Source organism: Anser cygnoides, chromosome 9 (assembly GCF_040182565.1).
Source record: "Anser cygnoides isolate HZ-2024a breed goose chromosome 9, Taihu_goose_T2T_genome, whole genome shotgun sequence".
NCBI lineage: Eukaryota > Metazoa > Chordata > Aves > Anseriformes > Anatidae > Anser > Anser cygnoides.
This window is the reverse complement of record NC_089881.1, coordinates 4303900-4329194: the sequence shown is the minus strand read 5'-3', so window position 1 is coordinate 4329194 and position 25295 is coordinate 4303900. Positions and strand designations below refer to the sequence as shown.

The 25295-nt window shown below is 41.2% G+C and overlaps 2 long non-coding RNA genes across 3 annotated transcripts in view; one reads left to right on the top strand and one right to left on the bottom strand.

Annotated features, from left to right (window-relative positions):
- Positions 1-10511: 10511 nt before the first annotated feature.
- Positions 10512-25295, bottom strand: part of LOC106036254 (uncharacterized) — a 272871-nt gene continuing 258087 nt past the window's right edge. The window contains exons 13-16 of the long non-coding RNA XR_010833503.1: positions 20506-20714; positions 19354-19621; positions 14527-14618; positions 10512-11231 (exon numbers count right to left, since the gene is read on the bottom strand). This is a non-coding gene — a long non-coding RNA (uncharacterized lncRNA). The remainder of the gene's footprint in view (positions 11232-14526; positions 14619-19353; positions 19622-20505; positions 20715-25295) is intronic.
- On the top strand, positions 11227-22107 carry LOC106036255 (uncharacterized). 2 transcript variants are annotated; one of them, XR_001207200.3, is made up of 4 exons: positions 11227-12035; positions 12272-12379; positions 13230-13328; positions 21221-22107. It is a non-coding gene; the product is annotated as an uncharacterized lncRNA (long non-coding RNA). The 2 variants fall into 2 exon arrangements; XR_010833505.1 differs by having other exon boundaries at positions 12272-13328.

Here is a 25295-nt window from a genome sequence, read left to right as displayed (position 1 = left end):
GACCTGGGAAAACCAGCTAGCAGCTGAGGGCAGGCATCTGGCAACTCAGGCTAAATAGAAGCTTGGTGTGTTGACTCTGCTGGTAGACACCTCAGCTTTTGCCATTTTAGGGACATGTTTTTCTCTAGTACCAGTATTGCTCACAGTCTGTTTCTCAAATCTGGGGTTGTTTGCCATCTGTGAGATTAAGTATTTATGTAGATAGATTAAATAGCTCACTCTGACACACTGCTTCCATTTCTATTGTGCTGGTGTATAAATTTGCATGGTTACAACATTCTCTAATTCAGTGTTAAGAATAACATCTTCAGACACAGACGTTAGTACTATTAACTTCTGCCTTCCCAAGTATGGCAAGCCACTATTAGTAACATTAGTATTGTATGGCAAGCAACGATCAGTAGCATTAGTATTCTATTAGCAGACATTTCACAGGGAATGAAATTCACTTAAATTAGAGCAGACTGAAAAAGGTAATACATGCATTAAATATTAATATAGTTTTCTCATGAAAATATTCAGAGGACACATCAGAATTGTCATTTAGCTTTCCCTTCTGTTTGTGGAATATCTGTGATCATAATTTTCTCCCATTCATTCCTTATTTAATGAATTGATTATGAATATTTGAAAGTCAAGCTGTGCTGCTCAGTTGTTATTCATCAGAGAAGTCACACAGTACTTTTTACATATTCAGGCATTTATGAAGCAGGTCCTCACTTGTGCCAGTTTCTACAAATTTTCTATGATGCATCTTTGAAACCTTTTTTTTTTTTAAATAATTTTGAACAGTTGTTCACAAGTGAATTTTAAACAATGGAATTTGTGTGTTTGGGGAGGAATTCTTGGTCCCTGCTTTCAACAATACCGATTCTAGCAGATGAAAACATCCGTGCTCAGGACTGACCTAATAAAACAGAAGGCAGGAATAGAAATGCACATCTTTCAAAGTGCTTGCTTGTGTTTAAAGTTGAATTATACTCTGCTTTTTAGCAAAACTAGAGAGAGTTTTACATCAAATAACTTTAGTACCTGCAAAAGGTCTATTCATTGCACCCCCTCTGGCCATATCCATCTCTTTGGAGCGAGTAGCGAGGCACCATAGACAGCCAGCTCAGACACGCTGTTTTCAGATGGCTACCAGTGGGTGAAATGAAAGTGGCTGAACAGTGCAAGTGACAGGTGTTGCACAGGTTGGATGTTGCATCCATTGTGATCTGAAACTGAAGCCGGGGACAAAAAGTACTACTTGACAGTAATTATCAGCACCTGCTTCTCTGCTTTTGTGGTAAATTGGAGGTCTTCGGGAGCTGATTTATTTATGTATTTATTAACTAAGATTTTCAAGTTCAAATGAAGCCATTTCTATGAATCATTAATTTCATTCTGTTTGGCAGTAAATGCTGCTTATTGCACTTGTTCAGATAATTGCAGGCTCGGTTTTTGTTCAAATCATGTAGCATTATCCAACAGTATTGGAATGACTTGCAAAATTCACACCCCATGGAAAAAATAGAGTGCTGTTTTATTGCCTTTGAAAAAAATCTGAACTTGCTATATATTGAAACTTCTCAACAGAGCAACAGGGCTTCTGACTCAGCTAAGCAACTCCAAATTTTAAGGATATTTTAAAGTCTCACAGAGCCACTCATGAATTCTGGAAGAAGTAGCAGACAATATTTGATCAATGCTGGAAGAGATATAATGGGAAGTAAGCTCTGCATCTCAGAATATTATTGCATGAGGTTTTCGAGCACTATTATCTTCAGGAGCACTTGAAATATTAATGTATTTAGGCAATTGATAATTCTGGATTGCCTCCCAAAATATTACTGGATTTCTCACCTAAGACTTTTCAAAGCAGCACAGAGTGATGCTCTCAGAACACCCAACATCTGTAAGGCAACTTAGGCTAACAAGCCAGAAATGGAGGGATTGCTAGCCAATATTAAAAATGTAGATCTTAGCTACATTGCAAGGAATCTGACGAATCGTAGCACAGTGCACACCAAGATGCCAAGCACTGACTTTTTTTAGAACAGATGTAGCCTCATGCTGTTGAATCTTCGTATTCAAATAGACACATGAGAAATGCATAGCATTTAGCACATTCCTTCAGAGCAGTAACTCCAAGGGCAAGTTAAAATAACTAGCATTATTTCTCTGACTGTTAACAAAAATAAATTCATACCACATATTTTTGTCTATCTCGGTACAATATAGCACATTTATTAGGGCCTCCATGCTTGTCTCCTTCAAAGAATATGCAGTAAAATGCTTTAATTTGCAGTGTGGGCAATTGCAAAGATCAGGGATCTGTGCTGTACAAACAAGGGACAAGGACGCTCTCTACATGGAACGAAGCAGAGGGGCACTGTGTTTGAGCTCCACAGTCTTGTTAATTTTAATAAGCATTTAATTTTCTGTACAGCACTGGAATCTTCAGCTTGGCTTTAATAGTAATGCAGAGCTGCAAATGTGACAAGGACTTTACAGATATTAACAAGATGCATCCTGGGTCCCAAAGGGCTTTCAGCCTCACTGGTCAATGTAGCAGCTTGGGATAGGCATGGACAGACAGGCAGCAAGTTCGCCATCTATCCTGGTTACCACTCTGTTTTATTTAACTCTGTATTCTGATTCATTCATTGCATTTAAATCAAGAAATTCTACTAGCAGTCACTGCCACTTTGTTCATTGATTTTGATGCCATCTTTTAAAGCCAAGCCAGTAGTGAAGGGCAGGCCCACCAGCCAGCTGGTAAGCTAGGTGATGATAACCCCTCCAGGAACAGTGATTTCACGAGCTGCAGAAACAGCCTGAAAGTTCTCTTCAGAAATATGAAAACATTTAAAAGTGCTTTCGATTTTTGCCATTAAAAAATTGCTTTTGGTATTAGACTGCCACACTCCAACTATTAATCTGATAAATTCCAGTCTCTATTTATTGCAGAGCTAGTAGACATTGGCTTTTGCAGAATTTATCAACTATTCCCAAGTGTTAATGTTTGCAAAGTTGCTAGGTTGGGCTACGCATCTGCACAGCTATTTGGAGAGAGATAAAGGCAACTTTAAAAAAAAAAAGCCCTTTCTCTTTGCTATGATATTATTAGATGCTCTGTGGGTGGGTTCTCACTTGTCTAAGGTTATTTCATTCCAAAGATCTTATGTGTGGTCCTTAAGATATTACTGTCCTTGGAATCAGAGAGATGACAACAGACTATTGTTGTCCTGAATTAAGCATACAGTAAAGTTTCTCAGCTGCCTATGCCTCATTTTTTTCTTTACATCTCTCATTTCTGAGGGTAGTTCTTATAACTTCAAGCCTACTTAATACAGTCAACCAGAGGAAAACAGGTCTATTCTGTGATAACTTTAAAGATCTCAGATTCTGTCTATTCCAGCCTGGAACACAAAACATGGTCTTTGGAAAGTATCACAAAAGAGAACTGTTACATTGGTCTATTTTAAATTGGAAAAAAATACATTTTTTGATTCACTGTTTTTCGCTTTTCTTTCTCTGATTGTAAGTGATCTGCACCACAGGAATATTCACATTTAAAAGTTGTTGATTCTGTACTTTTTCAGAAGTTGTTATGCTTTGGCAATGCAGACTAATCCATGGAAATACACTTAGAAATTTCTGCCCGTTTCTCGTTTCAACACTAGGGCAGGTCTGGTTATGGGGAAGGACTTTGATATCTGCTGATGCATCTGACAAGTGTGATCTCTCTCTCTGATTTATTAATTAAGTTTGCTACGAAGTCACTGTGCCATGGATGATTTTATCATCCTGCCACTTACGGCAGTCCAGGAGTCTCCAAGAAGAGCCTTCCCCTAGATGCTAATTAGGAAAGTGTTAGCCTGTTCACTCACCCTGGCCTATGCTAGAAAGCATAACTCCTCTCCAGATTAGAAACAGGAATAGAACCATTTCAGAATTTGGAAAATTCTGGGATTTCTCTCCTATTTGCTGCCTGAGGGTGAGCTCTCCAGGCCATGTGCCCAGTTGTTTTGCTTGTGCACACTCCCGGCTCTGCACAGGGTCTTGTGTGCTCCCTGGCAGCAGTGTGGGATCCGAGTGCTGCTGGCCTTGGGATGTCACCAGAGTTGTTGGAGCAGGTGGCCTGCTCCGGCTGTCTCTGTCCCCATGTTTTCTGCTCTAGGAGCTGAGCACACCTTGCTCGTTCCTTTTCAGCAGCAGCACAAATGCCTGATCAAGCCCTCGTACACAAGTCAGCTTGCGGGGGGGGCTGCACTGCTGCTGTCCACCACTCCCCGGCCAAGCAGCAGTCCCAGGACTCAGACAGACAGGGGAGCCAAAGGGGCGACACAGCAGCACAGCTGTACTCCATGCTAAGACATGACCCTGCCTTTCCATTTGCCAGCATCTTCATTCCGACCTTTCCATTGCTGGCACATCTCGCAGCCCAAAGTAGCTCCCTCGGACAGGTGGTTGAAATGCTACTAACAACTTGTTTCTCCACGTGTGGTTGCGAGGCTTTGTTTGCATGTTTGCTTAGAGCTAACATTAGAAGAGCTTAGAAAGGCAACATCCAAAATAAATCTTTCTGAGTTCATTTACGACACATGGCAGATTTACATGCATCTATATAATGAGGTGTGGGAGCTTTGCAGCACTTCCCTAGGACGTGTAAGCTCTGCCTCGAAGTGATGGCATCAATAAATAAATGTATGCTCATAAAACTGCATTGACACTCATTGATCCCCTGTTACACCAAAGATTTACATCACAGCCTACTGTGTTTCTGTCCTGGTGGTTGTAATTCTTGCACAATTTCCTCCAGTCAACCGACTACAGTGTTTTCAGTCTCGCTTGAACAAGGGGTGGGAAGGTGGCCTCGCTAATGTCAATGGTAACCCCCCTCAATGTTCACCAAGAGAAGATTTTCTCAGCCCTTCTATGCAGCTCCAAATGAGGGGTTTGTGTGTGTGTTTTCAGCAAAGCAGGCTTTTGCATTGCTAAAGAGAGCTGTGTTGCAAAGACAGCACCATGAGACGCTACCACTGTAAATTATGTAACAGGACTCAAAGGCCCCGCAGAGGGTTCTAAAGACGGGCAAAGAGTGAGGGCTGCTGCACCCACGTCTGTAGCACATATGGGTTCAGCCGAGGGCCTGACCACACAGATTTCTCCCTGCTTGTGTGAATGATGTTCCCCAGTGGCAACAGTGTCTGGTCAGGTCGTTGCTAAGCTCCTTGATTTCAGAGAATACAGCTAAGGCTACTCTTTGATGGTTTCCTGAAAGATCCTACACGGCAGATTTATTTATTGATGCTAGCTGTGCAAACGTACAAGTTCTGTAAACAAATGCAAACCTGTCCCCTGCTACACAGAGAATAATGCAACCAAGGAGCCATTTCTCTAGCACAGGTTCTTCAGCAGCAGCAAATGTGTCTGTTGGTTTCAGCTAGGGTTTTCAGCTTCCCACCAGGCTCTGTTGCTGCCTAAAACACTGCCCTGCAAGCAGGACAAGAGATGAAGCAAATCTACCTGCAGCTGTTGATGCTGTAACTGCAGACTTGCAAAGAAAATAACAAATGAAAGCTGCAGGAAGCCTCTCATGCATCAACACATATCTGAGATTTTTCTTATTTATCATTGGGCTATTCCTACATTATGTCAGTATGAAGTTGATCTAAATTACCTAGGAAGTGCAACAGATGGATAATTTATTATACATTCACTGGGAAGAAAGAAAGAAGGCAGCACTGAATTAGCTGTTGACAGAGAAAGAAGGCAACATCTGTGTCTCCTCCTCACAAGAAATGGCTCCGTCCTGTGGTATATTTCAGGATTGTATTTACCTTTGTCCTGTGCTCCACCTTGGTCTATAAAGACAGAAAAAAGGCAAACGTTCAGGCACAGACTATGTCTTTGTAGCAGGACCCAGTCCTACAGAGATACTGAGAACATGTGACCCAGTCGATGAAGTTTATTCCTACTCTTCATGTGGCTGGATTTCTCTAATATCACTAGAAGAATTCAAAAGTAGGTGACAAATATGGCTTCATATGTAGAACTGCAGATTTATTCTGCTTAGATACATTATTTACCTAAACAAGCAAAAAATTGCTTTATGAAAATACAGTGCCTGAATAGATACTCACTGTGTTCCCTGCCTCATCTTCGGATGGCTGTGTGCATTTTAACTGTAGGACCTTGCAAGCCTGACAGAGCAAAAGACATTACTGGGAGGAGCTGCCAAATGGCAGTTCCCTGGAACTGCCAACTGTGGAGCCTCAAAATTTTGTAACCAGGACCTTGAGCTTTAGCTACAGAAAGCAGAATTGAGCTTGGAGGCAAATGTGTGTGGAAGTGCACAGGCTCTGTAGTTTGCACCAAACCCTGTCTGAAGAGGTTTACTGCAAGAGGCAACACAACCCATGGCAGCAAGATGTCAAGGTTTTCCCTCACATACACAGGCAAACGACCGTTCATTTTCTTTTTACACCTTTAATATTAGGTAATAACAAGCAGTCATGAAATAAACTTAAACAGATCCTGCTGAGGGATTTTCCTAATGCAGAGCCCGTGCCCCATGCACACACTTTGTCAGCACAGCCAATATTTGCAGAAGTCCTGGTCTGGCTCCAAAGGAGTGAGCTCTGTGAGAAGAGCTGGAGAGGCAGCAGCCCAGGGCCCGGCAGCAGGGCCGCAGCCAGGAGCAGCTCAGGGTTCATTGCCTGGTCTGAGCCCGTGGAGAACACCAGGTCCAAAGGTGTCCTTCAGGCACTTTTGCACTGAGTCAGACACCTTGCAGGCCCTGTAGTGGTTTCCTCAACAGAATTGAGGCTGAAGGGCTAAACTTTTTGTGCCTACAGATTTTTATTCCAGTCTTCACTAATGAAACCTCATGGCTAAGGGCTTGCTAGCCTCCAGTTTTAAAAGATATTCTTGAACTTTTCATAGATGTGATCGTTGCCCAGAACTGCTAAAAACAACTGTGTAGACTGCCATGGGTACTTTGGCTAGCTGGGAGATGGAAGGCAGAGCTCACCACAGCAGTCAGTGCTATAAAGGGTTGCCTCAGACTTAGCAGAATAGAGAATATAGGAAGAATATAAATAGAACCAAAATGTAGCTATCAGTAGTATGCGAGGATGATTGCTTAACTGATTATGAAATACCACGACTTCTCAACCTCATGATTTGCTCCACAAAGTCTTAATAAGAGGAAAATTCTGTTTTCAAAAATGAGTTTTGCTGAATGGTTTTGTATAATGTGTGGAAAAAGCCAAAAAATATTGACAGGTATCACTGGGGCGAGGCAGAGGACCAAAAAACATTGCAGGAAATAAATACCTGGAAGACGATGGGAAAAATATCAGGGCCAATTTACTTTCAATTTATACCAGCAAATTTAGGGGTTAACTTCAATCAATACTGGCATTAGAATTACAAAAACAGAAAACTAATGGGAGAGAAATTAGATGATTGAAGCTTTTATGCCTGCTTTTCCTGGTGCAGGAAGGTAAAAAGAAAAAAATAATCAGAAACTAAAATAGACATATGAAATTATTGTATAAATAAAAATCCAGAGAAGATTGGTCAGAAAAATGCTAGACTTAAATGAGCATCTAACCAGCATCAGCTTGTTCCTGTGGATCTCGTGCTATTTATTGCATGGTTTGCTAATGAAAGGTGCCAGACTTGCTCTTCTTACTGTATAACAACACACCAAGGGGTTCTGGATACAATACAGGATGATGCTAGGGTGTCTCAGAAGCATAGGCAAAGCCAAATAATGCCATCTGGTAGCCAGGTTTTAGTCAGCAAATGCAAAAGCTGGTAGAAGGTTATGACAAGCACACCAAAGCTTAATAATGCAGAGATATTAATCCTTTCTCCCCATGTGATTACCCCATCAGAAAGTCTGCACCAACCTGTTCTCTGTAAATGATTCAATATACTTCCTTTTTTTTTAAAGTTGTTTAGTGTTGTTGATGTTGTTTTTAACCTGGGCATGCGTGTACAACTAACATCTAGCATGTTTTCAGCATTGTCCAAATAAAAGAAATATCAACGAAATAGAAAAAATCTGCTACTTTGCACCACCTTCCCAAGGTACAATCTGAACTTAGAATTAGTTTTATGCAAGCAAACTCTTAAGAAAGAAAAGGTATCATCTCTGAGCAGTCTTATCAACTACAAGTATGGCATAAGCAAGTGTGAATTTCTTCATGATGATTTGAGTGTACAGCTCTCTTCTCATGTCTACAAGAATACCAAAAATTTTACTTAAGTCTTTGCACTCTTATGTGCCTGAAGGCAGATGGAAAGGCAGTAGTACTTGTAGATCCTCACTCCCAAGAGATGCTAACCAAGTACGTTGAACCTTAGGATTTCTCATGTCCTTTGCTGTGTCACTCCCAACACTAATGGTTTTTCACAGTGTCAAGGTTAGGGTGAAGATAGTTTGTGTTGATGCTCATCCTGCTTTGAGGCCATCATCTTGCCATCATCTTGTGCCTGATATAGGATGATCAGGATAGGGTTTCTTTCGAAAAGAGCTGTTGGAAAACAAGATTTGTCTGGTGTGGAAATATTACAGAATATTGGCTGCAATAAAAGATCTAAAAACTGTCTTACTCCAGACCTTTTGTGCCATCCAGGGCTGGCTCTGTGCATATGTTATCTGCACTGCTACACAGAGCCACAGGCCCTTCCTCCTCTCCCTTCAATCCCGTCTTGTTGGCCACACACCGCTTGCCAAGCTGCCCCCTGCTCTCAGCTGCTGTTTGGCTGATTAGCGCTGCCTCCAAGCTGCCTGCCCTGCACAGCCAGGGCAGGGACTAACTCAAGCTGAAAGGCAGGTGATCTCCCAAAGACAGCTCATCCTCCAGGGATGGAGGGCCTGGTGAGACAGCCTGCATTTTAGGAACATTAAAAGCCTGTTTTAATCTGTACTGGGAATGAAGGGAAAAAAAAAACAACAAACATGCTGAGGGTTAAGGTTTTGTTGTCTATTAATAAGCAGATAAAATGTAGAGTTTTTAGACGGAAACCTAAGTCCATGGTGGTTGGCTCTGACACCAGATGTGATCTGATCCAGGGAGAGCTCTACCAGGGAAGATGCCTCCATGTTGTTCTCCATCATTAGCTGCAAGACCACCACCACCAATGGCTGCTGGAGAAGGAGGCTGAGCTCTCAAGGGAAGAAGTGTATTCCAAGACTTGCCCTCCTGGAGTACCCAGGAGTACTCAAGAAACACTCATCCCTAGCAAAGCTGCCATCTGCTACTCTTTTTTTTCAAAGATCAAACTGTTTTTGTTCTAATGAACTCTTTGGTAGATGTCAAGGCATCTAAGATGTTGGACAGGTTGTGAGATCAAGCAATGGAAAACCGGGAGACGGATGAGGAATTGTTCACCATACAGAGGTGGATCCTTCCTATGGCAAACTTACCTACCCTCATCTCTACAGGCAGCACAAGCCTTAACAAATAAATGTAAATTATACACAGTACCCACAAAGCAATGAAAACAGGTAATGCAATAATGACAGATGTACTTGGATAGCCATGTGTTCTTTATGAGTCCCCTCTGGCCCACTGGATAACGCCCTTAGGAATATCAGTAATTAATGGTACGAACAGAACCGAATACTTCCTATTGACAAAATAGCATTTTGACCTAGGTCCTGATTTTTAATAAAGGAAATGCTGATGCACCTGCCTGCCCATATGCTCAACTCAGGCACATGTAGTAGGTAGAGCAAGGCAGGCAGGCGCCCATCCCAAGGGCTCTGGGACCACTTTCGGCATGTGGCCCATGGCTGTGAGCTTGCCCTGTGCATTGGCTGCTCACCCTGAGGCCTCAGAGCGCTTGGCAGAGGTCAGGGCAGGCGCTGCTCTGCTAGCTGGGCTCACACTTTGCCTATGGGAAGGTTTATCAGCCTGCCCTGAAACTCTGTGTGCTGAGGTAAGACACCGGGAAAAGGGAGCCCCTTATGAAACAATTTTGTTCATAATCTACCCTTTCAGCCAGCAGCAAAGTGAGCCAATGTCCATGCCCTGGTGCTTATTGATGCAATCCCCTTGGTTAGGCGAGCTCAAAATAATGTTTTTTCTGCATCAGTCTGCCAAGCTTGTTTAAAGCAACGGGTACCCCTACAACTTTTTGCAGGTCGTGGTTGTTGCTGGTTGACAGTCACTTGAAATGAGAACATCCTCAGTGTTTTTCATTGTGGGTAAAGTTTTGTAGAGAAGTGGCCGGGTGAGTCCAGTTTTGGACCTCATAACTAACACAGCCAGAACACCATTTGTCTTTGGGTTAGCCACCCCAGTTACCATTAAAGGCCAAGGGAAGCAAGGCAGTGAGATGAAGGCTGATTAATAGCTCAGAGGCTGAAAGCAGAGAAGTAGGAAGCAGGCTTTGGTTTGTAAAAGCCTCGGTCAGACTTCAAGTGGTGATACCGTAGTGTTAGATTTGGAAAGCAGGCAATGTTGAAAAGAAACCGAACAGAAACCTCCCTTGGAAAGCATACATTATTTGATGTTTCTGGCATTTATTTTGATAACCTGTAAATACAAATAAGCTCATTCTGGAGTGTGTTAAGGTGTTAAGTAGGAGTTGACTCAATTGTGTTCCAGAGGAACTTTTCTGAGGCACAGAGAGAGATGTTGAGTGCAACTATCATTTGCATCATGGAAAAAGTGGTGTGATATTTCCAGCCAGACTACATACTTCCATAGCAGGGAAGGGCTGCTGGGCATGCCATGTTAACCTATTGAAAGTCTGTAATCTTCTGTTGGAATAGTGGAGGGTCTTCTCTGTGGGTACTCTCCTTGGCATGTATTTTTCAATCCTTCTAGAACCATATATGCAAATCTGCTCAGCTGGCATGTTCTTCCTCTCCGTGTTCACAGCCGGAGTGCTCCTGCAATGGCCTGCTTGTCAGCAAGCTGAGCTCCGTGGTGTAAACCCCTGTAGATTCACAAAGATAAATATGACCTTCACCCTTCTGTTTTCCCATTAGGTCTCCGTCCAGCTTGCCTGGTCCTTTTATGCCTGTTTCTTCTGACTGTCTTAAACAAGTGTGACAGAGACTCCTGACATCTCTGCTTGGTGCCCTGGTGATGTGTTGCTCTCAAAACACTGAAGCAGAAGTGGGATGGATGAGGCGCCTTCAGCTCAGCAGAAACTCTGGAGCCCTCCAGGAAATATTTCAGTGAAGCCGAGGTGATGGGTGGAAGGAAAAGACAGGGCTGCAGGGGGAACAAAGACAATTTTTTATTTTAAACGTATCTACTTTTCTTGATTCATATTGGGAATTTGGGTGGGAAGCACAGCTGGGAGGACAGAGGGAGAGGCTTATTTTTATTATGAAAATATGTACTAATTGTAGCTCAAAGCAGAGATGGAGGGTGGGACTGCACATGATGGAGAAGCCACCTGCAGCAGATGTGGGAGAGGAAGAGAAAGGGCAAAAAGATACTACATTTTTCATATTTGTCAATTGAACATATGCCTATTTCTCCTCTAGTGACTGAACACCAGCTTGCCAGGCAGCCTCAGAGCACAGACAGTAACTCAGAAACAGCTCTGCTCCTGGGAATAGCTTTTACAGTGTGGTTCTAGCACCTTGTGTTTAGACTTGTGTGAACAATTGATTTGGGGTGGAATTAAATGTTTCAGTTGACCCCAAATTGACATTTGCTTTCACTCAGTCATCTAAAAAACATATTCTTTCCCTTCCAGGCATCAATTTGTATTATGTTTGTGTTTGTTTACATACAAATACTGGAAATGAGAGCAGGCATGATTTATACATGCAAGAAATTGGGAAAAGTTCCCTTCTTTCCCAGCAGTGAAAAAAACAGAAATGTCCAGATCACTCACCCACGCTGTAAGAGAACTTCGTTTGAGCCTTTTCCCTTCAGAGAAACTTTTAACTCTGAGCCTATGTGTGATTCTGAGCTGCAGGCCCTATGGTCAGGACTCTGTCAAGTGACCGACTGTTGGTGTTTATGCTGATAAGGAGACAGGCACTTAGCTGCTCCACACCCTGGGTAAGTGTCCAAATGCTTTTTTTCTCAATGGCTACTGTAGAGCTCCATCCAAAATTGAATAGCTTTATCAGAAGAGACCCATATCATAGCGTTAATTAACCTCAAACTATTTGGCAGAGATAGTTCAGACAGCAACTCACAGAGCATTATTTGTTAATAGACTAATTGTTGCTGGTCTGAGGTTTGGTTTTGTTTTGTTTTGTTTTGAACCTAACTTCATTTTTATTAATACCTAGATTTAAATATGCATCACTATCACATTAACTGGGGACCTCATTGGCAACCTTGCTGAGATGTGCTTGAGGGCTTCTACCACGAGTGCCAGAGATCCATCTTGTTCTGCAGTAAGCAATGTAAACTCCAATGGGCCCAATACCTCTTCTGAAATAGAAGATCTACTGCTTCCAACTACTATTCTAGTTTCCTCTTAATTTAACTGAAACGATTCAGCCCAGCTCCTGTAGAACTGGCTGTTGGGCCAGTGATCCTCAAGAGGATGTTTTGGGTTGTATTTCTTTGAAGTCACGTGGGCAGCTAAAAAAGCAGGAGGGCTCCTAATTCCCATTGACTACCTTCTGCCTTCACCTTTGATAATTCCTGCTGCACTCCTAACTACATGTTTAGGCATCTAATGCCTTTGAAATCCACTCCTGCAACATTTCACCCTTTATGCAGCAAAGTGCACTATTTTATGCCTGGTTGAATGAGAAAAAGGCAAGTTAAGGAGGAGATGAAAAGCAAAATTCAGGTTGCTACTCACTCAGTTTAAGATCTAAAGATTTTTGGTGAGGGAGGAAAGAAAGGAAGAGAAAAAAATGATGGACATACTGATACCCTTTGAGTCCCTGGCCAAGTTTTAACTACTCTCCCATTCAAACAAGTTCTCATTGTGTGGAGCTTTATGTAAATTACTATTAACCACAACATGACTGCTCTATTCTGCTTATCCAGTAAGCACACTTAACAGCTTCTGTCAACACACATTACTTGCCTATGTCTACTGGGATAACTTCAGTATGAAAAATACTATGTAAAAATCAAACTTTTGTGCAGCCCTTCTGTCACTGTTCACAGTGAAAACACAGTAAGCAGTTAGATATATCTCAGGTTAATACATGAAGTCTCAAAGTGAAAACACTTATTTTGGGCATCAGGAAATGTTCTGCTAATTTTTCTGTTCTTCACTCCCAAAAGTTAGCCAGGACGTGCCCTTGAGAAGTGCTTTACATTGTCTTCATTGAGTTCGACAGTGAGAAAAGCTCCGAAGGGACCATGCATGAAGCAATATAGAGGGTGAGTCAATTAGAAAATCATCCATGTCATGTGATGCAGGAAGTTCTGTGGCTGGTATAAATACTACAGTTTTCCCATAAATAGAAGTGAGGAAATTGTTGCTCTAAAACTTGAATGTGTAGCTAATTTGAGCCTGATTTCACAGAGGGTTGTTGAGGAGTTCCTATTTGTTACTATCTGGTGATTAAGCATAGCTTGTGCATCTGAACCTCTTTGTCTATTCATTCTGCTTTTAGACTCATAGCAGCAGATGCCATACCAATTCACTACAAAGATGATTCAAGCAGAGATTTCTTTCTATTTGGGGGATTTGCAAAGACTTCCTCAGCCTTCATAATTCTGTTCATTAATTCCTTGACAGCTGTCATAAATCTTGCATTTTGATAACTCACCCATTAGACCAGACAAGCAATGTGCAACCCTTGGAAAAGCTCAGGACCTGTCTTTTGTATAGCAGAGAGAAAGTAACAAAATATCTGGCTTCTTCCTTGAAATTTGAGATTAATACCTCTACAGTACAGTTTGGTTTTCACTGCTCAGAAAAAAAGGTTGATTCTTGGATTTCCTAAGCCTAATTCTTTTTTTCAGTTAGGCTGCATTTTACACTGGTGTACTTTCATTTAACTTAATGAGATTTACAATTTTCCAATGAATAGAGAATCATTAAACACACATTGTAGCTTCAAACAAAATCCACAGACATTTTTCTTGTTTTAAAGAAAATCCCTCCCGCCTCCTCCAAAGTCCCATATTTCACAAAGGTTTCCCACTACTTGGAGACTAATCAGTGACTGGAAATCTGTGTCTCCAAAGGCCATGGGCTCAGAAAATAAATAATTAGATCGCCACCAGCTGTCTAAATTACAAGTGATGTCACTGTTGAGATTTGTGTTTCCCCACGAAGGAGATAACCAATGTTCAGGAAAGAATTTTTCATAAGTACCAAATTATTTGGCACATTAAATAAGAATTTTTAGTCAAGAAAACACACATACAAAAATATTTTCCAACATGAATAAATGTTACAAGTTTGATTTTTGGGTGTATAATCTGTAGGAGACATACAGAAATATGCAGAAATTTATGAGATTATTTGATTTTTAAGTAATGCATGTGTGATGAGAACATGGTTAACTGGAAATATTAATAGCATCAGTAAAGGCCAGACATTTTAGAGTACTGAAAAGGAAGTGCTTACCTATTTGTCTAATACGTTGCAATTTCAACTGAAAAACTGTACAATCTATTCCGGGAATCTTAATATTACCACAAACATGTTTTTCCTAGTGTCTGTTTAGAGAGAAAACAAAAATATGGTTCTGTAAGTAGTTCCATCCCAGAAAGTCCTCCTAAATCTTGAAGTCAGGGTCCAAAAGGACAGATTTTAAAAGGGCACACAGTGGGCAAGGCCTTCACTACGAAGCTACAAATGAGCAGGTTATTTGCAAGTTACCAGATACATGCTATCATCAATTTTTCCATCCACTGTGACCAGGAACATACTTTGACTGGGACACTTCAGGTCTGGGCCATAGCCATATTACCCATTCCACTAGTGTTCATGTATGTAGCTAAATGATTGCTATTAACCATGAGGAGGCTTAGAATGAAATTATATGATGTGTTATTCCCCATAATGAGCTGAGGATGGTTTTTGAGGTTTCCAAACCAGGTGTCAAGTGATGTTTATGCATACACATTGCTCTGATCCACTTGGACATCCAAGCCCTGATAATAGATGTCTGTCTGTTACCCTTTCCTTTCAGGTCAAATGGAAGTACTGCTGGAAGGATGAGGGTACAGCCTCTTTTCTTAATAGAAATCATACAACCCCCCCCTACCTTCCTAACTCTTTCTGCCTGTTGTAGATTTTATAATCAACAAGATAATGACAGCTGCATCTTTCTGTTTCTCAAAGGCATGAAGCTAACACTACTCAGAACGACAGACAGCCAGGGTGGAAGGGAGCTGGGAAGGGAGCAAGCCTACTTGAGTGAGGAAAACAAGCAGTGTAAAAGCTTCCTGAACACATTCAGTGAAAATATAGTTACTAAAACAGCCTTGAAAGGAGGGAGTTAAATTACTGAGTGTGGCTGTGATCATTTTCCTAGTTTAAATTACTCTGGTATAAATGAAATGAAACGGGACTTGGACTCTTCTAATTAACCACTTTACCCACAGGTGATCACAATATGTGCCATGTAAGATCCCTGCAAAAGCAAAATTTATACACCTAGAAATGACAAGTGTGCATATTAAAACCATTTTTGCAGTTTACAAGAGAAGTGCAGTCCTTTGATAGCTAACAAGGAAAATTATAGGTGGGGGGATGGTATGGAGTAAATTCTGCATACGTTTAGTTATAATGATTTAGACAACATTTCCCTTGAATTAGTTCATTTTAAAAGAGAACAAAGGGTTTGTCCTGCTGGGTAGCTTTTCAGCAGGGATGCCCTGCCTGCCTTATTTCAGAACTGTAACATTATGTGGTTTCAATTAGTGGTAGCACTTGCAAAACTAGTAACACAGACATTTTGGCATGAAATCGGACTCCAAGGCGGTGAAGGGTACTTAAGATCTACTCAGGGATGGGTGGAGAAATACAGTATATTTGAAACAGTGTTGATCATTTGTCATAATGGTGTAATTTCTGAAAACCTCACCATATTTTTGTAGGCTTGGCTTTTCGATTACATCTTTGCCTCCCTGTTTAGAATTTGCTTTCCACTTATCTAGCATCCCTATTTCCTGTCTCTTTTGTCACCTGGCTACTTATTAAGCCCTCAGCTAAGTTTTTCTTCAGGCTTTTAGGGCTACCAAGTGCTAAGCAGGCTCAAAATGCTGTAGGACTTAAAATGCTGAACACTTTCAGAGTCCTCTTCATCTTCAAAGTCCTTTGCAAATACTAGTTACAATAGGAACAATCCTGTATTGTCAGGGAGGACTGGTTTAATAGTCCTCCCAGCCCTCCCTTAATGTTCTGGAGCAATTTCTAAAATGTCCTTTTGAGGCAACTGTTAATTCCTTTAATTTTGCAGGAAAGATGACTTCTGTTGCTATTCCACATCAATGTAAGTGCCTCTTGTAATACATCTGTTGGCAGAAAAAGATCCTGTGCATGACTCAACGAAGTTTCCCACTCCTACTTATCCTAGATTTCTTGATAGACAGGTGACATTTTGATGAGCAAAATAACAAAAGTCACTGCTGTGGTGATAGACATATACAATATTCCAAATATCCACTGAAAGAAATCTTTAATACAGGAATGAAAGAGGCAACTGCTTGACAAGATTTGAACATGTGTAACTACAATATTTTTAGCAATAAAGTCAATAATTTGTCTCACTATAACATCTATCATGATGCTAAAGTAGTTTTTACCTAGACTGTCTTATATGCTATGCTAGTATGGCGATTGTCAATGAACATAGCCTAGTTGAAAGAAGAGTACAGCACAGATATGAGAACACTTTTTTTTCAAGATTTGCATTCCTAATTTCCACTGAAGGACTTTGATTTGTTTGGGTAGTGCTGAAGGCTGTAGATCAAAAAGGACACCGATGATTTTCACTTTGTATTTGATTTGCTAGCCTAACTTTGGTAGTAGAGAGTATAAAAAGCCTTGCATTAAAATCATGCATATTTAGCTATGTTTCATTTTGATACTTGTGGTTGCTCTGAAGCTGAAACAGAATTTAGTATTCAACTAAGTTCAACAGGATGCAACGGAACTGCACAAAGCTGTGCCGGGGAGGTTCAGCCTAGACATCAGGAAAATTTCTTTACCCTGAGGGTGGTCAAACACCACAGCAGGCTTCCTAGAAAGGCAGTTGATAGCCCATGCCTGTCATGTGCAAGAAGCATTTGGATAATGCCCTCAATAACATGCGTTAACTTCTGGTCAGCCCTGCAGTGGTGAGGCAGTTGGACTAGGTGATCTTTGTAGGTCCCTTCCAACTACTCTGTCTGTTCTGTTCTGTTCAACTGCTGAGTTATTCACTTGTCTGGTCAACAGCATTTATTTTTGTCAGTGTCTACCTCAACCATGCTTGCACAGTTGTCTAGTCTCACTTGTGCTTGCACTAGGAAGCAGCAACTATTCCTGGTCTATGTAACAGAAATGTTTGGAGGATATAAAAGAGCAGTTGGGTCTCTCTGATCAGACTCACGTGAAGTGTAGTTCAATTGATTTAGAGCTAGAACACCAAATTTACCCCACACTTCTTCAAAGGCTCTGGAATGAGAGAGTCTTATTTAGGTAACACTCTTTCTTTGTACATGACAGGTAATCCACGATGATCCACAATCATAAAAGCAGGCGTTTCCCAATTTCATTGAAACTGCTTAACAGCTTTATTGCAATTCTAGGAATAAAGATGATCACATTTCACTGACTTACAAATAGGTTTAATGCACTATGCCATTTGCCATCATCCCGACAGGCTTTTTGTTTGTGTGTGTGTGTGTGTGTGCACGTGTGTGTGTGTGATCAATACATGTATTAATGCTAATAAAACACTTACAGAGTTTCCCAGATGTAGACATGGCCCCTTAATCCTTCCCTGTTCTGCCGGGGATAATCATTTTTACAACATGAGATCACTTGCACCAGTGAAGTGCATTTTAACACCTTTTGCTGTTATCTGTGTGAAGTGAGGCTCCTAATAGAATCCCAGCAGTGCATTTAAACTTTATTTCCTAGGTTAATCAGGCTAAAAGACAGTTAACTAAGTTTCCCAAAAGGGGCCTTCTTTACATTAAAAAAAAAAAAGAAAGAAAGAAAAAGATGCTGCTGGAAATATTCATCACCAGAAATTTTGCTCGTTGAGAAAATAAAGGCAGCAACACCATGAAAAGAAAGGGTGTTTTTCTCTTATACTGGACAGCATAGCGCACACATGCACGCACACACACACACACACACACGCACACAAAGGAAAAAAAGAGAGAAATATTTTCTGAACAAAGAAGTCAGGCCAGTTCCTTTCTTTTTTTGATCTTTAATCCCTTCTCTCCCAAGTAGAATGGCAAAGGAGCCCTCTCTCTTTCTAATAAATAGCTAGCAAAGGCAGGCATTCAATGCTATGTCCCTTTGATCAGTACAAAGCTGTCAGCTCCTGCCGCTTTTTTTTCTACCAGCTCTTGTTCCTGGTTAAAAGTGGAAGTAATACCCCCTGAAAGAAATACCCTAGGTGTCCCGCAAATCATCAATCCCATTTTTTTCCTTGTTGTTTTTCTGTGGCCCACCCTCCTGGCTTGAACAACCTCCTTACTAACACCCCTCTTCCTCTTTCCACCCTTTCTCCTGAATACCACTTTCATTTGATACGCAATTCAGTGTGCCAGTCTGACCTACTGGGACCTTGCTGTCTGAGACTCTACCACTGTGCAGACAGGGGAAACCTTCTCTCTACCAATAAACAATGTTTACCCTCATGCATTTCTCTTCCTGTAAAGGAACATAAAAATAGTTCCCAGACACAGCAAAGGGATTTTTGGAAATTAGCTCTTAATAATTTATAATAAAGCTCTAGCTTGAAAATAATAATAATGGTAAAAAGAAAACATTACAGGTTGTGCTTGACCGAGCCTCTGAGATCCCATTTTGCTCCAATCTTTAGGCTGCTGCATTTCAGACCACATCATTGCATCTCAGCAGTAAACAGTTTGCAAATGCTTCTGCCTTCTGACAGGTCACTCGGCGCATTTTAAAGCAGCCTCCTTGTTTACTGCTGAGATTAGCTGCAATCTGCATTTCTGCTCATCACGATATCAGGACCTAGTATACAGTTTGCAAATATTATGCAAAGGAAATAATTCACAAAGGAAAACAATTACAGTCAAGCGTAGAACGTGAGCCTGGCTCGCAATGGGAGAGCAGGGCAGAGGCTTTGGTGTCTGTGTGTGTATGTGAAAGGGTTGAAGGGGGGAGGAATGGGGGTTAAGCAAAAGAGTCTGTGTAACAGATCAGTATTCTGAGACAATGTCACATCCTTGGTGACCTGTAATGATGTTTAAATACCTTTGCCATTTTCCCCCGGTGATTACTGCACTGGGTGCTCTCTGTGTGCCTATAGAGATACGTTTTTCAAAAATCAGGATGGAGTGAATGCCGCTCGTTGTTCTGGCTGCAAAATGTCAAACTGCAGTGGAAAGAAATACAGCATTGCAGTGGTGGTGCACTGAGGCCCCCGGTAGGAAAGCAGGAGCTATTAAGTGGAAAATTCCTGCAGAGGACGTGTTTCCATTTCTAATGCGAAGAAAGAGGGTGTTGTTTGAGGCTGGCAGGTCTGTGGAAAATACAGAGAACACAGGGAAGATGAGAAAATGACCTCATTGAACTCTGAGAACTTAAGCAAACAAACAGCTTCGGCCAACATACCACATTCTTGCGGCACTTCTGCCCAAACAACAAATTGACCTATAAGTTATATAATCACCCACAAGCCCCTGTGCCCTGTGTAAATGTGGGGAGGGGGAAAGGGATCTCATTGAAAGGAGAGGGAGGGGAAGGAAAGCAGTAAACCTGCTCCCATAGGAAAAAATGCTTGGGGGTGAGCTGCCCATACCCCCCTCCCCGCCACCTCCCCGCCCCAAATGCTGTACTCACATGAGGTTCAGGTTTAATTGCACTCCGAATACCAGCAGAGTGATGGCACTGGTTGTTTATTATAGTATGAATTATTTCAGTACAGCATAAATTTTCCATTTCAAAGGATCCCGAATGCCTGCAGGGAAGGGACTAGGTTTTGTGAGCAGAGGGTGGCCTCTGTAAAAGTTGGTGGGGATTTCTTCTGAGCGGTGCTTAGAGCTGCATTCTTTGAACCTGGTTAGGGGGGCTCTGTGGAGCGTGTTTAGGGGCTGTGTTTTCCCCTGCAGAGGCCCCCTGTAGTGATGGCTCGGAATGCCTGAGCTACCATTTTATGTCAACCGAACAAATCCTAGTGTAAAAATGCAGAGGCTAACCAAAGGCCATGGGCTCGGTTGTTGTTGTTGCTCTACATAGCTGCAGAAAAGGAGGATGTATACCTCCATCCCCAACAGCTGAGTGTGCTGAAAGGTTTGATTCATTGTATTTCTGATAACTAATTAATAGAACATAACAGCAAGTAAGTTATTAATTGGCAGAACAGCAGATAAACCATAATTCTTAGTTTACAGTAAGATTACTTACTAATCAGAAAAGGGCTTTTCGCTTAACCGATGCTCACTTTCCTGTAGAAACATATTCTCTGCTACCGTGTTAACAGCAACGTGTGCTCTCAGTGTTGTTTTTTTTTTTTTCTTGTTTACGCTGTTAAAATCCTGTTGTCTCCCAGTTGCAGATGATTTAATGCACAGCCAAAATGCGATCTGCCATCCAGCATTTTGTGTGGACTTTGCCTGTGATAAACATGTTAGTTTGAAAGGTCCTTGCAACTTTAAATACTGCATGATACTTTACAGAGAAGCATAAATATAAGCAGATAAAGTGTTTGATCTTGAAGGTGAGGCGTTAAAGCATATGCATAGGAACAAGGAAGACTCAAATACTGCCAGCAAAGAAAAAGCAGCTGACACAAGTCATAAAATGCAGATGCACTTTCAAATTTCATGTACGCTGCTATTTTGATCCAGTGGTTTGATCCATTCTGTTGTTAGATTAGGGACCACTGGCTCTGAATGCACTGAGATATAATTCAGAAAACCCCTGCAGCTGTAAGGAGCTCACTAGATTCAAGGCTCAGCTTCCCTCACCAACACATTTTAGAGCAAGATAAAGTGAATCAAAGATGGGTGCTGAGAACAAAATGAGGCCATCCCAAACTTGAGCCAAAAATGCAAACCTTTCCTCTTAGAGGTTCTGCAAAATGTGACTAAATTATTGATTTTTTTTTTTTTTTTTCCAGTTTGACATCTCACTGAGTATCTGGAGCACAAAGGGAACATGACAGAATTGCATACTACAAAAAGAAAATCAAAACAAAACTGTACATGCAAAACTTTCAGCATTATTTTGCAGGCATACATCAGGTTGTTTTGACAAAGATTAAGAAAAGTGGGGGAAGTTTGGGGCACACAGCTAAACCAAACTGAAGCTCTCTCGTGGCAGCTGAGTATCGCTTTTCTAGGCTACAGATGACACCTTTTTCAGGTATGGAGAAGACACTGTTGTACTGTTACAAATGGGAAATAAATCTAATCTGTGGTGCTCAGATCTGAAATCAAATTTGCCCAGAATCCAACCCTCTTTCAGTTTAACCCTGAACGCCTGCATCCTCTGCAGCACAATGGTCAAAAGACATTCAAGAGCTCCACAGTGTTGTATTATTCCCTTTCTGGGAATGTTTAACCAGGGCAAACAATATAGTGCAGCATTTCTGCACGATGCCATGGATTCTGTTTCTCTTTTCCTTGTGCTGTGTAACTAAGGGGCACTGTAAGGGGCGCATAACTTACAGACGAGAACAGCTTTCTCCTCCACACTCTGACAGGAAATAAAAAGCTCCCAAAAAACTCAAGAGAAAAACAAACTTTGTGAATGACAAATAGAAGCACTGCCAAAACAAAAGAGTTTCCTGCATCTAATAAAAGGAAAAAGGCAGATTTTTGCTTATCCAATACCTTGTGGCTGCTAATGGTAATAAACAAAAAAACATAAGGAGCGCCCCATGCATCATTAGGGCTCTGGAGTTTAGCACCCATTGCAGGATTAACTCTTCTGAGTGCAGAGCTTTGGTTACAATTTCCCTCCACATTTTAGAGGTTGCCTTTTACAAAGGAGACTGAGCTCATATCAGAGATTTTGGTGTGAGTTCAGTTTAGAAGACTTTAGCTATCTAAGGAAACTGCTAAGGGACTATTTTATACAAAAACGCAGATAAATCTGAGCGATGAAGTACAAACCTGAGCCAAGCAGAGTGCAGGCAAGCCATGTTTGGCTCTTGCCAATGCACCTCAGTCCAGCCCTAAGTTGTGCTTTCAGAAGTGTGCAGAAACGCCTGGTCAAAATAAACTGCGTGGAGGCTTCGTGAAGCACGAATGTAGGTAAGAGAATAAACCAAAAAAAAAAAATGTTTATTGAGATCCCCTTTTTTGCCTCACAGTATCAAAAGACATGGAGTAAAAGAGCCACAGAAATGGATCAGGATCTGGCCTTTATTTCTTTGTTCTATTTCAAACCATCATGCTCATCAGGAAGTCTCACGCATATGATGCCAGCACTGAGGCTGGGAAACGTGAGCTGTCAGAATGCCCAAGTTAGCTGCAGCACTGCCAACTTGTTCTGACCAGAGCAGACATAGGGCCCTTGGCCTCCGACCGTTGACAAAAGCCCTGAATTCTCTCCCCTGGATTTTACTATCACTGATCATATGGGTCTGTTTTTCTGCTTTTTATGAATGTTAGAACTTGAAGGATGTTTTGAGAACATGGATCTGTGAAAGATACAAGTGTGAATCGGTCTTTCTCCTTGTTCTGCAGTTCAGATGACACCCAGCTTAGACAACTGGGGGGTGAAGGGACCCCAGGACATACTGAAAGATACTGGTTTTATCTGGATGCAGAAAGAAAGCCTGTTGGTCAACGGTTTCGTACTGAGGCAGGAATAAAAAAAAAAAAATAAATAGTGTCATAGTAGGATGTATACACAGAACTTCTATTCCATTTGTAATCTGCCTCAGCACTGACAAGACAGAGACTTTAATTCTGTCTCAGGAGCCACAGCTCAAGATGCAGATCCTGCTTAGGAGCCATAGAAGGCAATAAGAGTCACCAGGAGTATTTAAGGAATGGTTGGACATGGTACTTAGGGACATGGTTTAGTGGGTGATAGTGGTGGTAGAGGGATGGTTGGATCAGATTATCTTGGAGGTCTTTTCCAATCTTAATGATTCTATGATTCTGTTCTATGATCAGCTGTTTAAAAAACATGATTTGGAAAAGCATTGCTCAGCCTATGGAAGGAAAAAGACAGGGCTTTTAAATGGCAGCTGCAAAGGAGGAAATAGTCTTTGTTTTCCATGTCCATTGGAATGAGAAATGGCTCAAATTATGTTAAGATTTATCTAGGACAGTATGAAAAATCGTATGTTGAGTCACACAGGGAAGTCCAAATAGAGAACTAAAAGCATTTCCCTGAATGCAGATCCTACTGCATACCAGAAGAAATACATAAACCAAAGTGTGGATCAGTTTCTGCTTTGAAAAAGGTCTGACTCAACCAGGGGTTTAGTGCCACTCAGCTAGGTTTGGCTCAGCTAGATGCTGCTGGCCTCTCATGAAAAAGCATGGTGGCAGTTGAGGAGCAATATTTGAGAGTGATGATACACTGGAAGGTTTTGGAAAAGTGTTTGGACCTTGTGATTTTTCCCACTTTCCTGACGGACCCAAGCCACAGTAGAACTCTACAGATAGATTCAGATATAGATTTTTCTTACAGTTATTGATTTGGCAATGAGGGGAGTTTGATTAGATTGTTTGCAGACAGTGCTGTTGGCAGTACATGAGACTAACCATTAAAATGGAAACAAGGCTAAAATTTGCTTCCTCTGTTAAAAATCATTTTTGACAGAACTTCCTCCAAATATATACCAGTGAACCTAAGTAAAGTTGCATTTGAGGTAAGACAATATAAATACTAAAGACCTGTGTCAAGATCAATTGATTAACCTCATGATTTCTCTTACCTAAGTCTTAAGGAGTGTTCCTTGGAGATCATTAATTTCTATAATGTGCATTACTAAAAGAAGTCTATGGTGTCCAGGGAGAGGCATTAAGAGAGGCTTTTAATATTCTTCATTTTCTGCTTTAGATTGTGATTCACATAGCTAATGAGTATGATCCATCCAGAATGGTGGGAATGTTACCTAGTGCCACTAACTAACAAGTATTTGGTCTGATTCAGCCACGTGAGCCCCCCGCCACATAGAAGCTAATTGCAAGGATTAGAGCACACCAAGACACTCAAACTCCACTCCTGTGGGTTTAGGGAGGAACAACACATTTAAACATTCCAGCTACAGTTCCCTTGGCAACGTACATAACAACAACTCACTAAAACTATGGGTTTCTGTTTTCTTAACCCTTGAGAACATTGACTGAATGAATACTTCCTTGAGGAAACAGTTCAGTCAACCAGATATACTTAAACACTCTTAAATCCACCAGTTCTTTTCTCCTTAAAAAAACAACAGCAGTTGAATTCCATGTCAAACTGATCTCCTCCCCTAGCATTAAAGGGTTTAATTCAAACAAATGTGCATACCATTAGCAAACCCTCCATAGAAGTCTCTGTGAAAAGAAGACTGTAAAAAAAAAACCTCCAAACATCAATGTTTAAGACCATTATAAAGTTTCTAGAGATCAGAGCACACAAGGAAAAATACAAAATGAATTTTATAAAGCACATAAGTACTCTTAAGAGAAGAAACAAAACAGTATTAGCTTTTATGTAGAGAATAGAATACTATCTTTTTCCTGTCAGTCATTATAGCAATCACAATGTCCGTAGCAACTTTATAATGATTCCTCTGAGAATTTAAAATATTCCATAAATATTAACTAATGTGATGAAATAATATTTACACCATCTTTGTGAAATATATGAGATCTGCCCCAGAGTTTATTCTACTGCCCAGTGAACTAGAGTCTCTTGTGATGGTATCACATCGCCCCTTAGCAGGCACTGTTCCTATCACACAAAGGTTTGGAAGAGGAACCTCCAGCTAAATGCATATGTAGGGTGTTGGAAGCCAACAGACCTCGTGTGAACCTCACAAAGGGCTGCTGTAGTTTTTGGGTTGTCATTAGCAGGCAAAATTAACAAACACACTTACAAGGCCTCAGCTCTTACGGTTGCAGGCACCACTGGTATGCCGCAGTTTATTTAAGACAATGGTCTGACCCCTATTGCCTTCCATCAGTAGTTTATGTGTATGAAAGAATTAAAGAGTGACATCTCCTGGAGAGCTTTAGCCTCGGGGG